The sequence below is a fragment of the Panicum virgatum genome, chromosome 1K (genome assembly GCF_016808335.1).
Source record: "Panicum virgatum strain AP13 chromosome 1K, P.virgatum_v5, whole genome shotgun sequence".
Classification (NCBI taxonomy): Eukaryota; Viridiplantae; Streptophyta; class Magnoliopsida; order Poales; family Poaceae; genus Panicum; species Panicum virgatum.
In genome coordinates, this window is record NC_053136.1 from 36,061,958 (window position 1) to 36,069,105 (window position 7,148).

General features: G+C 41.5%; 1 long non-coding RNA gene across 4 annotated transcripts; it reads right to left on the minus strand.

The window, feature by feature from the left end:
• Positions 1-362: 362 nt before the first annotated feature.
• On the minus strand, positions 363-6,705 carry LOC120704897. Of its 4 annotated transcripts, none has more exons than XR_005687726.1 (3): positions 3,926-6,705; positions 2,288-3,499; positions 363-1,185 (listed from the first exon to the last, which is right to left on the minus strand). It is a non-coding gene; the product is annotated as an uncharacterized LOC120704897 (long non-coding RNA). The 4 variants fall into 4 exon arrangements; XR_005687725.1 differs by having other exon boundaries at positions 2,288-2,555; positions 2,966-6,276; XR_005687727.1 differs by having other exon boundaries at positions 2,288-2,375; positions 2,465-6,268.
• Between the last annotated feature and the right edge of the window lie 443 nt (positions 6,706-7,148).

Consider the following 7,148-nt stretch of genomic DNA (forward strand, 5'->3'; position numbering starts at 1 on the left):
TCACATCTAAAATCTGTGTGACCATTAATTATGTTTTAGAGTTGTCCCCATATCCAATTTCTTCTCCTTGGCAGTGTTATATACAGAGGTTAGTGGACAACAATTCTGATTCAAAAAACAAAATAAGTAGCTTTGAATATCTCAAATGTCAACCAGTTCTAATACAGTTGTGAAACCTGCTTCTCTAAAGCATCAATGTGACAACATTTTGAAGCTACCTAGGGGTTTTGTTAACATCAAGTCAAATATTAGGAGCAATTGGAGCAACCTGTCAAATATAACCTCAGAAAAGAAGATCAACTGGGAAGCCCAAAATGCATATTAAATATGAATTCAAAGCTTAATGATGAAAACAATCGGTACAAAGGGAAATGATTCTGAATATATCAATAAATCTATTGGGAATTGAAAAAAAATAGGAAATTACTAAAGAGTAGAAGCAGTTCTCCTAGCTGAAGCAAAACCTGTACTGAAAAGAGTCTGCACTATGCTTAAGTGTTACCGACATGAGAATCACATTTGTCAAAATTGCACATGCTAATCCCTAAACTTGCTAATGATCTTTATCATACAAGGCTCATGTACTGCTCAAAGCCACAGGACAAATAAAGCTTCCTCTCTTTCTAGAAACATAAGCAAATTGCAAAAAGCATGCAAATGCAGAGCTACCAGTTTAGCATATCTAGGGCCTTTAGCAACTTAAAAAGTTTTATTTCCTGAAATAGAAACAAACCAGAATGCAGATCTAAGTCATATAAAAAAGGTAAAAAAAATAATCTCCAAAATAATTCCAAGGAAAGTACACATACTGAACTAAACAATGTCCTTTTTATCAAACATAAGAAGAAATATTTTTTACTATATATATTATTTCTCTGTTCTAAACCCTTTGGAATGAAAAGACTAAAGCTAATTAGAACATGCAGCTTGGGCTTACCACAATGAAATTGCTCGCTGGGTGCCCTCTGGGCCCAATGCACCACGCAACGAAGTCATGAGACCCTGCCTTCAAAACCTTCCCTTAGCCGTTAGTCCGGTGGCCAAATTGCTCTATGCACCTCGATTCCAGATGCCAACACAGCAGCAGAGTGGCTTCAAATCCATTCCATAATTCTTGATCCAAGGCTCACTGGATTGCTCCTTCCTCTTTCGCTATTCACAGCTTCTTAGTCAACTTACCCCTCCCTGCATCAGAACCATATAAAAGGCATCATAATAAATAAGATGGTATGTTTGTCTGAATTATAATGTTTAGCATTTCCTCCTCTAAAAATGCAACTTTACCACGTAACATTTTTACCACGTAACATTGATAATTCTTCCTATACAATGGGCAGTGTTTAAGTGGAGAATTTGAAGCAAAAAGGAAAATAAATAAAAGGGTTTTTCTTCTATATTCTATTCACAAGCATCCTAAAGTGATATCGCATCAGTAAAATAGAATATCAAAGTAACATGGCATCAGTAAAATAGCATCCCAAAGTGACATGGCATCAATAAAATATTTCATTAAGGTCGCTTATGCTTCCTGACCAGAATAGAATTTAGCAGAACTGGATGTCAATAAACAAGGGAATGCTGCAAGATCAACTTCCGGAGAACCATGTTATAAACACAAATCTTAATACAAAGATGCACAGCTCTCCTTCGTGTTTCTTGAAAAAAAAAAACAAATTGTAACCTTATCCTCTGCAACAATCTCAACACCCTGGCATCCGCCAAGCCTACTAATTAATCATATCCTTTGCCTTTTGCTCCTTTTCATGCACCCCCCCCCCCAAAAAAAAGCTTTATCATTCAGCTAGAGTCTAGGTGACCAGAATGTGGATAGTCACTAATATGTAATAGTTAAAAGCATAACTCAATCAAATAAATGCACATAGACTTTAAGATTCTGGAGTCAAGCTAATATATACTGATGAATCGGTATACTGATAAATCAGATACTTTCATCCTAAATTTTCTTGTGCTGAGATCAAGTGCAGGAAAATGCATAGAAAGTACTGTAACTAATTTTCTCCACAATTTGCTATATCAACTTAGGTTCCTATTCAAGACATGACAATGATCGGTGTGTGAACTCAGAACAAATGTAGTTAACTGAAACAGCTTGTAATTTCTGTCTTAAAGTTCTTTTTGTTTTTGATGACCTAGTAAGTGTGCACACCTTAGAATTGCAAGCGAAACTTGGGACATTTCGGTGTTGCCCCCATAGAATAAATCACTCGTGAAACTATTTATGACCTCAATAGTTCAAGAAAACACAAGTGTTTGTCAGCTATGTGACCTGCTTGTAGTCAAATTCAGCAGCATAGTTTTCCTTCAGCAGAATCCCGGATGAGAGGGGAATGGATAATCGACTGGCCAAGAGCACCCTTTGAACAACATGATCAAGACATATGATTCCCTATTTCCCTCACAACAGTCAGAGGTAAGTATGAGAAACAAACAAAGGGATGCATACCTGGAGCATGTTGATCTTTTCTATCTATCGAGAGCTTATATCACTAACACCTGGAGCAGCATACAACAAATCAGAATAGTAGAGATGGCACCTGAAATAATGTAGATCATACTTTGCCCAAAGTTCACTGTAGTTATATCAATCTGCTACTTTGTTTTTTAGCTAATGTGTGATGTGAATGTATTGTAGTCAAAGTTTTAAAAGCGGTTTTTTCCCATAATGACGGGGGCGGACGACGGACGAAAGATGAAGCAAAAAAATGTCACAAGATCAAATGGAGCATATAAAAATGAGGCCAATACTGTTATTCACTTGGTTTGCATAAGAAAAAGATCATGAAATCCTACTGTATGTTTTACAAATGCTATTAGACTACATCGAGTATTGAAATCAATCCTAGCATGGGAGCAAAATGATAAGTGGATCAAGATATACTCAGATCAATAATAAAGGCAAACATATATATGCTTTTCACACAAACAAGAGAAGTTATACACTCACTCTATCAAGGAGCAGCTATATAGGAACACAACCAAAAGGGAATCAATAGCTTGGAAGATGCTCTTGTCTGTTGCATGACTCAGCCCTCCAAGCTGCAATGATGAGTTTGAACTGTTCAAAATGTAAAAAATAACAAGAGTATTATGGAACAGTAGATGCCTAGCATAACAGCCAAAAATTTTGATGTCAGAAGTCATCCCTAATTTTAGTCTTCTCTACAAAAACAAATAAAAGGATTACACCAGTCTACCTATCATGTAAATTTAGTGTAGTTAATGTAGATGACTTCATCTGGATGCTGATAAATAAACTACATATATACTCCATAAGGTGCAGAATCAAATGCCAAACACTAAGTTTCAACAGCTGAACTGTTTGGCTATATATTACTGCCATGTCACATAGCCCAGTCTGGAAATAAAAACCTTTACTTAATATATGAAAAGGGAAATAAGAGTATGTTTTTTACTATTGTGAGTTGGAACAGTTTTGAAGCTAGGATGGTGAACTTTTGAGCAAGTACTTCCCTCGCACCTGTTGTAATTCAAGAATAATATCAGTGGAAGCACAGATAGAATCACAGATTCCTTTTAACAATTCCTTTTTCTAAAAAAACAGAATGAAGCACAGGCTACCCAACCTCATGTGCCACGCCCAAACAAAATAAATCTTTTAATCATACAAATTCTCTTTCACCAGTTAGAACTTTTCATTATATGACTACATATGCAGTCCTGCCATCCTATTACTATCGCCCACCATGTCGATGTCATTATATTTCGTCAAAGAGTGAAGAATAGAATATTATCATTTTCAGTAACCATGGCTCTCCTCTTATCAACCCAATAGATACAAATTCAGATAATGGTGCATTGCACAGAACAGTTCAACAATAGAGAGGTGGCTATACCATAGCCGCATCATTATTTAATACAAAAGATAGAAATGGAAACTGGGTACCGTTCTCTTGTAACCAAGTATCCTCCAGTTGTGCCAGTAAACAATAATGGAGTCCAAAGGTTTGCACAGCCTCACCTGTAAACGTAAATAAAATAAAGTCTGCCAACATATATTAGCAATCTTGATATCATCTATATGTCATATACAGAACTATTTGATTATTTACAAGAAGGTGATCCTTCCAAGTTATGCAGAATGACAATATCGACAAAGTTAATAGTATTTACTAACCTACTTCCAGAAGGTCCTGCTGCTAGAAGATGCATCAAAGAACTAAATTTCAATGATTGAATGATGCTAACCATTAAAAGAATCTAGACACGAAACACATTTTCAATGAGTAAAACAAATATATTTTAGCAAGCCTGTAAAGAATAGTTTAATTTGAATTAGTAAAGGAAGAGATATGGAATAAACCAAATCATTTTGCTTTGAACAGCAAAGAAAGATACTCCAACTGCTAAAGTAGGAAATACCTTTTCATACAAAAGGGAACATGGATATCTGCTCTTGTTAATTTGTAAGACAGTCAACCAATTTTTCAATAGAAATGTCTATAAACTAACATGGTTTTCCTATAGCTTCTGAATAATGTCAATCTAAGAGCATCTCCAAGAGCTCTTATATCTTGGATGAGTTTTTAAAAAAAAGAAAAGGAAGACGAAAAAACCACATCCAACAGAAACTTTATATACCTCGTCTTCTGTCCTCGTTTTCTATCCAGGGGATGCCGCTGGGCATCTTTGCCTAGCGCTCAACGCTAGCCATTCCTTTTTGGATTTGAAGAAGCTGTTGGATTTCATTCCTTTTTCGCTAGCTATTTCATTTTACATAATAGCTATATCAGGATTTTAGCTATTCATAGATACAAGAGCTCTTGGAGATGCTCTTAACATTGTGAGCCTATCTACATCCACCACCATTTTGATAAGAGGGTACTGATTAATCTAAAGAACAACAATCCAAAATATAGAGACCAGACTCATCAAAAGGAGGGCCCTTTCTACATCAATGATGTAGAAATAGAAAGAGGGATCTTTACCAGTACAGGGCCCTTGCTACATGCCTCGCCAAGCAATACCCTACCTGAGCATACAAATCCCAAGCAACCAGCTAATCACAACACCTGGGCACCAAATCGCACATTCTCAGCCTAATACACCCACTTGTTAGGTAGCAGCTCATAAATCTGTTATATGGCTATATGACCCATATACTCTACAGGCCCAAGTGGCCCATACTGTAAAGGCTTATCTACTAGCTCACCTCCATTGTGCTTTCCCTCTTGATTCATTCATTGTAAGGTAACATGGAATCAGAGCAGGTAGGGTTAGGGTTAGGTTAGCCCACCCGAGATCCACTGTTCATCTTCGCCGGCGGTCGTCTGGTCGTCTGGTGGCTCGTTTGCTGCCCGCCGGCGCGGATCTGCACGTTGCTGTCCGTCGTCCCCTGCCGCTCGTCGCTGCACTTCTGGTCGCCGCCCGTTGCGGCGTCCTCGTTCGCCGCCCGTCACGGCGTCTGTCCCCGCCGGCACGCCGCCCGTCGCGGCCGTCCGCCTGTTGCAGACGTTGTTGTGGCCTCCCGGACGTTCGCACGTCGCGGATCCGCCTGTTGCGGGTTGCCGGCCGCCCGTCTGCGCGCCGCGCTCGTCGTCGCCCGTCCGCGCTCTGCGTTCGTCGCCGGCCGCCCGTCCATGCACCGTGCGCCCGCCCCTCTTCATTCCCGCCTGCCCCTGTCTGCGCCTGGCTGTCTGCGTCCGCCCCTGTTCTGCTGCACGGACCGGGAAGGGGGGCTGCTCTGTTGGTGCCTGCCCCTGTTCTGCTACATGGACGCATGCTCTGCTCTGCTGGCGCCATGGATGGGGGGTGCTCTGCTCTGCTGGTGCTCTGCTCTGATCTGCTGATTGTTCTGCTGTGGTAACTGCTTCCTTCTTCGTTTGTTTGGGTCAAGGTGCTAGCAGCTTTCACCATGGCACAGATCAATACAATAGTAATCAATATCATCCTTGATGGTCAGAATTATCCTGAATGGGCCTTTTGTGTAGAGACGGCATTGAGGGGCGCTATGTTCCGGACAGTGGTGCTCTTTTACATAATCTCTTGCAGCAAGTTCATGTAATTGAACAAAATGATATGTCCATTGATGAGTATTACTCTACTTTTGATCGTCTGGTGGGATCTTTGACCTCTATGATTGATGAATGCCCTACTGGTAATTGTCCAGCACACAAGTTTCTTCACCGATTTCTTGCATATCGCTTTGTCATGGGTGTATGGGAAGAATTTGATTCTCTTCGTAGACAGCTACTTCATGGTGAATCTGATTTGACTATGGCACAAGCATTGTCTGCTTTACTTGCTAAAGAAACTCGTCTCCAGTCAATGTCTTTTTCAGTATCACTGTTGTAAGAAAGTAGGATGCGTATAATGAGGTCGATGTATTGCATTGAGCCTTTTGGGCGGTATATATAGGAGTACATGGCTTGGAGGGCAAGTAGCCTCTCCTAGAGATAAGGAAGGTTATCCCGGGATTACAATCAATCCTAAACTAACCATATCTGGAGTTGCCTAATATACTCTAACATCCCCCCGCAGTCGTAGCAGTAGCAACACGAACAGTCAGACTAGAGAACAATGGAGACATATCCCCCTGCAGTCGGAATGCCGGTGCGAAAGCTTTGACTGGAGACTCATGCAGATGATAGCCCTTTAGTGCCATAGTAGCCGAGGTCGAGGTGGACGTGGTCGAAGCCGTGGAGGGGGAGCGGGTCGAAGCATCGTCGAGGTGCTCGAGTACGCAAATTTAGCAGCTTCTTGCCGAAGACAGCAGTAGGACGGTGCGACGGATGACGATGGTAGACGGCGCGGTTTGTGACTAAGGTCATGCTCAGGACAGGGGTGGCGACGGCGCAGGTTGCAGCAAGTGTCGCACTCAGATCAGGGTGGTGGCGACATCTTCCTCCAGGAACATCGGCGGCGATGTCCGCGTGAGAACGGCTGGAGGCACGGAGGCGGATCGAGCGCCTGCTTGACGAAGACCGGCGGTGAGTGGCTCCACCGCCTGAAAAGGCGATGACACCAGTAAGGTGGCTTGATCACAAACGTCATCGCTGCAGCCTGGAGGGCGTAGCAACAACCTCGTCCTTCGGGAGTGTCGATGAAGATCGGCGGAACGGCGGACGACGCAAACCGATCTTAGATCGGAAAAAAATAGCAGCAACAGT